Genomic DNA, 10,210 nt, shown 5'->3' on the forward strand with positions numbered 1-10,210 from the left:
TTTAAAGGCAGATTCACTATTATACCAAATATAAGGGCCCAAATTATAAAGACGTGAACACACACATATAAATTTAAATCATGAGGAAAGTCACATTGGAATGATGGCAGCATGATAAGCTCAGAAATTTAGGTCTTAAGAAGTCTCAAACTTATTAACTACACAAACACAGAATAAATGAATTGAGAAGAATATGGAAATGAGTGACAAATCCTTTAAAAGTAGATTGAAAGGGGTAGATATTAAAAATTTCTAAATAACCCGTCAATGTATAAAAATAAAAGTTTCTAAAATAAAGGAGGGACATCCGTATTTTTAGTAAACCAAAGATTGATCTTCACTTATCCTTTTCTTGGAGTGGGGGGAGGGGATTTGATTCTTTGGTACGAACAAGATTTGACGTTTTTCATAATTTGGCACTAGCTAGGAAGAATTCAACACAACATAGTTGATGAGAACTAGAACCAAACTTACGAGTAGGCCAAGATATCCGAGGATTTGCCCAAGTAGTGAACTTAAAGCCAGACTGCTTGAAAGTAATGAAGAAAAGAAAACAGGCAAGTAGAAACCTGAGATGATGAGGCAAGTCGAAAACAATAGTGCATCAACTGATGATATTCAATGAATTCACCTATGTCAGAACTCATTCTACATCTTCGTGAAGTGTGGCCAAACTCCCGTGGACTTGTGCGACTCTTCTGCTTGATCAAGAGGACTCAAAACCTCCTGTGCAACAGACGGTAGATCTCTTTTGATTTAGCAGAGATTTACTCAGCTAGAACAAGTAATGAAAGCTTAAAAACTCAGTGATATATGCATCGTTCAGCCTTTTTGTCTTCATCTGTCCGAGAACTATTGCCACTGAGAGAGAAATTTACCTACAAATATCTATATTTGAGACGGGAAAAATGAACAAAAAGAAGAAGAATACAGCAGTTGCATGTACTTGTCCAAAAAAAAGAGCATGTGGAACCAGACCTCGGCAACCCATATCATTCAAGCTTGTTAACTTCGATACATGCATCCACAGACAATTTCCATATGCATTTACACAAATGGGTTCCATGTACACAAAGGTGTAAAAGAATATGCACCTGTACATAGACAAATGCATTATCTATTTTTACAATAAAAAAACCAGTCTTTATCTCACTGTATTATTTCAATTAGCGCCTTCAGATATTGTTCAACGAGCTCTATTATCCAAAACCCCAAATCCAATTTTAGCAAACTTACTCAAGAGAAAAGCATAAAATTTATAGACATGATCAGTTGAATGACTTTTGATTAAATGCCCTTCAACTTGAACTTTATACTACCATATGATCGAGTACCATTGTATGATTTTTCTATTTTTCTACTACCGTATCAATCACACGGCCGGTCCATTGATTTTGGAAGCTCTGTCTAGAGAGTGAAGTTAAGGCCCTGATTTTCTCAAAGAACAAAAACGTTGTTGACAAATTTATGAACAAAGCAACATTATTTTCTCATTCAAGGTGGATTTTTAAGGGAAAAGCTTAAGGGTTAAATCCAAAGATCAGGATATAAAATACAAACATTGACATTAGGTTAAAAAGTTCAAAATTAAGGATTCACCTGATTTTTCTAGATTCAACATCTTAGTTAGAGAGAGAGAGAGAGAAAACAAGGAGGCCCATTTTCTTTTGTCCAAAAGCCTCTTTCTCTATAAACTCTGAATTTTCTTGTAAAAGTGGGCTGAAAAACAAACATTTGGAGGCTCTAAATATTTGAGGGTCCTGTGTCATCGTCCAGCCTGCACAAGCGATAGGCCAGGCTTGATATAAATGCTCCCATAAGCAGTAGTATTGATTAAGGAACACTTAGGATTATATTTCCACCTGAGTTATAACATGTATAAGATTTTGTCTTCGAACTCGTCCATGGAGTTACATTGGCTATTTCATGCTTACATTACCTGCTTTTGGACATAGTGTACTAGATTTATGATGTTTTTGGTCATGCAAGCGATACATGGCTCTTCAAAAAATGATCTATTGCTTTCTCCACTATGCTTGCTATTTCGCCTTCCAACTCACTCAAGGAGTGATACATTGGGTCTTTCATTTCATGGTACACTACCTGTTTTTGCACACAATGTACTAATTTTATGGTACATGGGAGCAAAAATAAGTAACTTATCGCTTTCTCCGCGTTATACTATTACGTTCCGACTAACCAAAGGAGTGATACAATATTGGGTCTTTCATAGTACACTTCTTGTTTATGCACACAATGTACTAGCTTTATGGTGTTGCGCGTTACTAGTACTACAGGGGAGCGAAAAGAAGTAGCCTATCTACCAGTTTGCCTTCCAACAAATCCGAGTGATACATTTGGTCTTTCATGGTACACTATCTGTTTTTGCACCCAATGTACTAGTCTTATGTTGTTGTGTGTCGTCAATTAAAGTGGTATTGGACCAAAATTCCATTCTCTTCAAAGGTGGTTAATTAGGTGGCCTTTCATGAAAATTTCAAATTGCTCTCTATGGCCAAACTCGAACATGTTACCCAAAATGTTAAATAATTATAAAATACAGGCTCGGTCCATAAATGAGTCTCCTGTAACACCTTTTAATCCAAGAGATATAGTAGCAAAAAGGCCTTTTATGTGTGTAACTGATGCATATTAGGCTTTATTATAAATTTTTGTGCGCATTTTTTATTCGATTCGGATCAGGTGAGAACGCTTATGTGAGAATCTTATATGAGAATCAATCCCAACCATCCAAATTATCTGAACGGCTGAAGAGAAAAAGCAAATTTACAATACAAACAAGCAGTCTTGATCTCTTGGACTACAGGGGTCCAAAAGATTTGTAGTCACTCACCGTTGGATGTAAATTCAACGGTTCACTCACTCTTGCACTCCTTTTAAAAAACTTTTTTGAACTATTGGATTAATATCCAACGGTGAGTGACCACAATCTCTTGAACTCTTGTGGTTCAAGAGATCGAGACTGTACAAACAAGTACGCTGCACTTCCCCTTAGCCCGTGTCCTGGCGCGCGTTTTCCAATCCCGCCTTTCTTCCTTCTAATCGCGCCTTTCTTTTCAAAGTTTCTGTTTCCCAGATTCCCCTCTCAATACCATCTCCTATTTTCCTTAGAGCATCCACAATGATGCTCTCTATTTTTTAGCTAAAAATATAAGAAAGCTATTTTAGGAGCTTTCTAAAAAATTTCAGTTCCAACTATACTCCATAATTTAGAGAGTCATAAATACTACAACTCTTTTTTGATTGGTCTATCTCTATTAAAAAATAAAATAAAAAATAGTTAGCATTAAAGAAAGGTTTGAAATACTCAGTAAATAAAGCAGCATTAAATTATAGGAAGTCACTAGGAGTTCCTTCTTTCTCCTCAGATTTAGGAGTTTCTAGAGGATCCCATATTTTAGGAGGCGAATAGAAAGCATGGTTGGAGTTGTATTTTTACAATTTCTCCCTAAAATTGGTCTAAAAGGTGGTTTAGGAGCCATTGTGAATGCTCTTAGTCATAATCGATACCTTTCTCCTTGAACTCCCTCTCTCTCTCTGCCCTCTCAGTTTCCCTCAGTTGGATCTGCATCTCTGTCTTGCTCTCTCAGTTTCTCTTTTGGTATCTCTTTCATTTTTATGCAGACCTACAAATAAAACCCCCTTTCTCTCTTACTCCCCTTTCTTCTTCTCTTTTTGCCCAATTACAAATACAACTCTAGCTTTGGAATTCTCAAAGCCATCGTCAACAGCGGTCTCAGAGACAGAGTGCTAGTTTGCAAAGTCCTAATCATCGTCGTCAGCCTCCTCCAGCAGTTCTGACTACCTCTATGGTCACATCCGTTTTCCCACTTCCTACGATGTCATCTTCGGCAAGTTCATCTATCTCTCATTGATCAAGCTCTTCTTATTTAATTGTCATCATCCTTAAATCTTAACATGTTTTTGTCAACCTAGAAACTTCTGGGGCTAAAATGGGTGAATTATGTGTTTATAGTTTAGGGTATAGATCTGTTGAAATTTATTTAATCCATTTTAGGACTTTTAATCGGATCCTTAAAGATCAATGGTGTTCATGGTGGATTTGGGTTAATTTGGGGCTTTAAGGGTTCAGACACAGGACGTGGAAATAGTCTTTTCTACCTTAATCGCTTTTGGATTATTATGCTGTTTGTGCTTACCATAGTCTTGCTCTTGTTGGTGAGTTTTAGCTTGTAGTCAGATTTTGATGTTTTTACTAGTAATTGGGTTCTCAAAAAAGTGAAAATTCTATTATGAAATGGGCATTTAGAACTGTTCAGATGATTGCTGTGAGTTTATTCAATCTTTGATTGTTAGATGGTATGTTGGTGTTGCACAAAGATAAGGCTTTTTTATTATTATTTTGTGATTCTTTCTGCACGTTGTATGCTTGTAGACTTCCTCGCTTTTCTTAGTTTTTGTTTTCACAATTTTTCCATTCTTTCTCAAGCAAGTCAAACAAGAATCCTTATTGGAGGATCCACTAGATGCTTAAAGTTCATCAAAGTTCATCAAACTTCTCAGGAAGAACTTTAGAGCTATTTGGAGAAATGGTAAGTTTGGAGCAGAAGCCTGATGGCTTTACGTTCATTGTAGTTCTAATTGCGTGTAGCCATGCTAGGTTGGTTAAGGAGGGGCTAAAATATTTCAACCAGATGCAGAGCTTGTATGGAATTGATCCAAAAATAGAGCATTACGCATGTGTGGTGGACATGCTTGGTCGGAGTGGCCAATTTATGTATCATCATGCACCCTACGGCACATATGCAACATCTCTGTTGAATTTACTTTTGAATGTCAACTTTGTTCTTTGTAAGTATTTTTTAATGCCCCTTCCAATTTGGTTTAAAATTCAGGACCTTGATAAACCTCCTCTTATGTGAGAAACATTTTTCTATCCTGGCATCGTTGTGTATCATGCTTGTTGCATAATTCAGCTTGTCTATGGGGATAATGGGTCATTTATGTATCATCATGGATATGGTTATGCACCATACGACACATATGCAACATCTCTGTTAAATTTACTTTTGAATGTCAATGTCCCTTCCAATTATGTTTAAAATTCAGGACCTTGAGAAACTTTTTTCTATCCTGACATCATTGTGTATCATGTTTGTTGCATATTTCATGCTGTCTGTGGGGATAATGGGTCATTTATGTGTCATTTCAAGCGGTATATGGGGTAACTTCACTTCATCTTTCTTTTCTTTTTTTCATGTTCCTCACCCCTCTGCCTCCCCCTTTATTCAAAACAAGGGCAACCATTGTCCGATTTCCACCTCTCACAACTAGAGCTAAGCTAAAGCACAAGGGAATTTTGCAAAGAGGTATATTTAATATGTGCAGCTTATTTTAATTTTGGCTATTTAATTTGGGAATTTTAGGAGCTTAGTTTGATTTGTATTGTGTTTATTTAATTTGTGCAGCCTTGGCTTAAAGCTTTGGTTGCCTTTGCGATTGGACAAGGATTGATTACGTGATTCCTGCGAAAGTAATCAAATATAGAAAAAGAAATTGCTTAAATACGTTTGGTACTTCTGCATTTTTTGTTGAGTATTCCTCTAAATGTTAAATTGTGACTTCTTTTTTTTTTTTGTTTGTTTAATATTGGAATTTTAGCAGCTTGGTTTTATTTTTATTATGTTCATTTAATTTGTGCAGGCCTTTGTGTAAAAGCTTTGGTTCCCTTGACAATTCAAATATGAAGAGTTGTTCCCAGGAACTTATAGTAATTCTACGGATATTTTTATGAATTTTAAAAATTATAAATTTTACAAATAATAGAGAAATGACACTAGTCATGATTGCAATGCTGCATCAGTACTTGTTTGCCACCAAAATTTTGTAAACGCTTCAAAAGGATTCGCTAGAGCTTCAACATCGCTTCATTTACTATTCACTAAAGTTTCATAATATTATTTTTATTTTTTTACTAAGTCTTCATTAGTGCTTTTATGAATGTTTTAAGATGAACTCAAAAGACTTGAAAAGTGTCACATTGAGTTTGTAGAATTTTTTGGTGTGTATTTTTTGGCTATTTGATGAATTATTATGATTTTTAGAGGGTGCATCATCAGTGCTTCTGACAAGTGTCATTTTGTGTAGCGCCACGTGTCAACAGGGTTTCATTTTGTGTCTGTTTATCTTTAAAAATTCACAAACAATTAATTTTTATAAAAAAATCCTTAATATCTACAAATTTCATGCGACATTATCTTTGACTATGATGTGTGAAAATCAAAATTTGACTTTAGAAATTTTGAATTAATAATTTCAGTTGTAGTGAGGAAGAGTAATGATCTTAAACTTGGTGTGTAGTTAGTATATAAACAAATTTGAGTTTGAGAAATTATTTGAAATTTTTTTTATCTCAAAATTATATTTTTAATGCTTAAAAGATGAAGAAAAAATCAAAAGGAGTTTATAGAATTTTTCTGTACCTATTTATGATTTTTTATGAATTTATTACGATTTTTGGAAATTAAAGCATCAAAAAATAGTAATTAATGGAAGAGAATGACAAGTGGAAGCACCTAAATGTTGCATCATCAATGCTTCAGACGGGTGTCATTCTCCGTAGCACCCCAAGTCATCAGCGTTGCCACTTCTCATTCTCTTCCATTTATTACTATTTTCCAATGCTTTAACTTCAGAAAAATCATAATAAATCAGAAAAATACACCAAAGAATCCTATGAAATTCTTGCAATATTTTTTTTTTCTTCGTCTTTTATGTTTTAAAATATAACTATGACTTATATAAAATTCAAATAATTTCACAAAGTCAAGTTGCTTCCATACTAACAATAACACTAAGTTAAAGATCACTAGTCTTCATCACTACAACTCTTCCTCCAATTATTCTTTCAAATTTCTCAAAGTCAAATTTTGATTTTCGAGTATCATAGTTAAAGATAATGTCGCAATGATTTTGTAGGAATTTTCGGTGTATTTTTTTGATTTTTTAATAATTTTTTTTTGTGAATTTTTAAAGATAAACTCACAAAAATGAAACATGAATGGCACGTGCAGCTATGAGATACTGACACCCACTGGAAAAGATGACACTCATTATCTTCCATTTATTATTATTTTCCAATATTTTGACTTCCAAAAATCATAATAATTTGATAATAAATTTGAAAAATTCATCAAAAAATACAACGGACTCCTTGCGACATTTCTAACATCCTTGGAGACTTAAAATACAATTGACTTAGAGAAAATTCAAATAATTTCACAAAGTCAAGTTTGCTTCCATACTAATAATAATACTAAGTTGAAGATTACTAGTCTTCACCACTACAACTCTTCCTCCAATTATTCCTTCAAATTTTTCAAAGTCAAATTTTCATTTTCGAGTATCATAGTCTAAGATAATGTCGCAAGGAATTTGTAGAAATTTGTGGTGTATTTTTCTGTTTTTTAATGATTCTTTGTGAATTTTTTAAGATATACTCACAAAAATGAAACATGAATGACAAGTGGAGCTATGAGATACTGACACCCGTTGAAAAAGCTGACGATGCACCCATCAGCCACTGCCATGTGTCATTATCTTTCATTTATTACTATTTCCCTATATTTTGACTTCCAAAAATCATAATAAATTTGAAAAATTCACCAAAAAAATACCATGGACTCCTTGTGACATTTCCAACATCTTTTGAGACTTAAAAGACAATTTTGACTTAGAGAAAAATTCAAATAATTTCACAAAGTCAAGTTTGCATCCACATTAACAATAATACTAAGTTGAAGATCACTAGTCTTCATCACTACAACTCTCCCTCCAATTATTCCTTCAAATTTCTCAAAGTCAAATTTTGATTTTCAAGTATCATAGTCGAAGATAATGTCGCAAGGAATTTGTAGAAATTTTCGGTATATTTTTCTATTTTTTTAAAATGATTTTTTGTGAATTTTTTAAGATATACTCACAAAAATGAAACATGAATGACATGTGGAGCTATGAGATACCGACACTCGTTGGAAAAGCTGACGACGCACCCATCAGCCGCTACTATTTCATTTATTACTATTTCCTATATTTTGACTTCTAAAAATCATAATAAATTTTTAACATTCACCAAAAAATACTCTGGACTCCTTTCGACATTTCCAACATCTCTTGAGACTTAAAATACAATTTTGACTAAGAGAAAAATTCAAAGTCTTCATCACTACAACTCTTCCTCCAATTATTATTTCAAAATTTTCAAAGTCAAATTTTGATTTTTCGAGTATCATAGTCAAAGATAATGTCGCAAGGAATATGTAGAAATTTTTGGTGTATTTTTCTGTTTTTTAATGATTTTTCGTGAATTTTTTAAGATAAATTCACAAAAATGAAACATTAATGACACATGGCTCTATGAGATACTGGCACCCGTTGGAAAAGCTGACGACGCACCCATCAGGCACTGTCCTGTGTCATTTTCTTCCATTTATTACTATGTTTTAATATTTTGACTTCTAAAAATCATAATAAATTCATAATAAATCTGAAAAATTCACCAAAAAATACCCCGGACTCCTTGCGACATTTTCAACATCTTTTGAGACTTAAAATACAATTTTGACTAAGAGAAAAATTCAAATAATTTCACAAATTCAAGTTTGCTTCCATACTAACAATCAAGGTCTAAAATATCGGTGATATCGGAAATATCGATAGTCCAAAAATACAGAAATTTCGATGAAAATATCGGGATATTATCGATATCGATAAAAATTGAATAAAAACCACGGAAATTGTAAGAAAAACTTGGAAATTTTTATTGAAACTTTGGAGGATGCTTATTTAGTCAATTATCTATTAGTTTATCACAAAAAATTGGAAGAAAATGCATTGCATGATGGATTTAACTAATTTAAGTTGATTATATAGCGAGCTGACAAATATTGTGAGTGTAGAAAATATGTAGTAATTAATGAAAGAATATTAAACACACCACAATCATTTATATATAATGATTTACTATAATATTTTACATTTTATACATTGCATGGTGGGTTAACTATATGTATAGAAATATGACTACAACTAATTAGTTATGTGAGTGGTTGAATGGTAGGGTAAATGAGTAAGTTGAAACGTGGTGAATAGTTGAAAAGTGAAACTTGAAAACCAGCTCTCGCAAGTACTGTATTATATATATTAGATTACATAGTTTATAATCATAAACTTATGACCAGCGTGGTGGTTAAGAGGCTGCAATTTTCGGAGTGGAGAGGGGTTCGAGCCCCAGCGTGCGCGAGAGGTAGAGTGAGTTTAATTGTTTCATTTACTATTATTTTCCAATATTTTGACTTCCAAAAATCATAATAAATTCATAATAAATCTGAAAATTTCACCAAAAAATATCACGGACTCCTTGCGACATTTCCAACATTTTTTGAGACTTAAAATATAATTTGGCTTAGAGAAAAATTCAAATAATTTCACAAAGTCAAGTTTGCTTCCATACTAACAATAACTCTAAGTTGAAGATCACTAGTCTTTATCACTACAACTCTTCCTCTAATTATTACTTCCAAATTTTCAACGTCAAATTTTGATTTTCGAGTGTCATAGTCGAAGATAATGTCGCAAGCAATATGTAGAAATTTTCAGTGTATTTTTTTTGATTTTTTTTAATGATTTTTCGTGATTTTTTTTAAGATAAACTCACAAAAATGAAACATTAATGACACGTGGCGCTATGAGATACTGACACCCATTGGAAAAGCTGACGACGCACCCATCAGGTGCTGCCATGTGTCATTTTCTTCAATTCATTACTATTTTTCCAATATTTTCACTTCCAAAAATCATAATAAATTCATAATAAATCTGAAAAATTCACCAAAAAATACCCCAGACTCTTTGTGACATTTCCAACATCTTTTTTGACTTAAAATATAATTTTGACTTAAAAAAAATTCAAATAATTTCTCAAACTCAAGTTTGTTCCTATAGTACCTATAACACTAAGTTGAAGATCATCACTCTTCCTCACTACAACTCTTCCTTCACTTATTACTCCAAAATTTCAAAAGTCAAATTTCGATTTTCACGCATTATAGTTGAAGATAATGTCTCAAGGAGTTTTAAAAAAATTTCAATGCATTTTTTAGATTGTTTATTAATTTTGTGTAATTTTTTTTTAAGTCAAGCACACAAAAACGAAACTTTGATGGCACAT

At 33.0% G+C, this 10,210-nt stretch overlaps 1 long non-coding RNA gene across 4 annotated transcripts; it reads left to right on the forward strand.

Annotated features, from left to right (window-relative positions):
* LOC109950470 lies at positions 3,504 to 5,956 on the forward strand. 4 transcript variants are annotated; one of them, XR_002272717.1, is made up of 3 exons: positions 3,504 to 5,351; positions 5,451 to 5,572; positions 5,686 to 5,956. It is a non-coding gene; the product is annotated as an uncharacterized LOC109950470 (long non-coding RNA). The 4 variants fall into 4 exon arrangements; XR_002272718.1 differs by having other exon boundaries at positions 5,451 to 5,555; XR_002272719.1 differs by having other exon boundaries at positions 5,451 to 5,515.

Source organism: Prunus persica, chromosome G7 (assembly GCF_000346465.2).
Source record: "Prunus persica cultivar Lovell chromosome G7, Prunus_persica_NCBIv2, whole genome shotgun sequence".
Classification (NCBI taxonomy): domain Eukaryota; kingdom Viridiplantae; phylum Streptophyta; class Magnoliopsida; order Rosales; family Rosaceae; genus Prunus; species Prunus persica.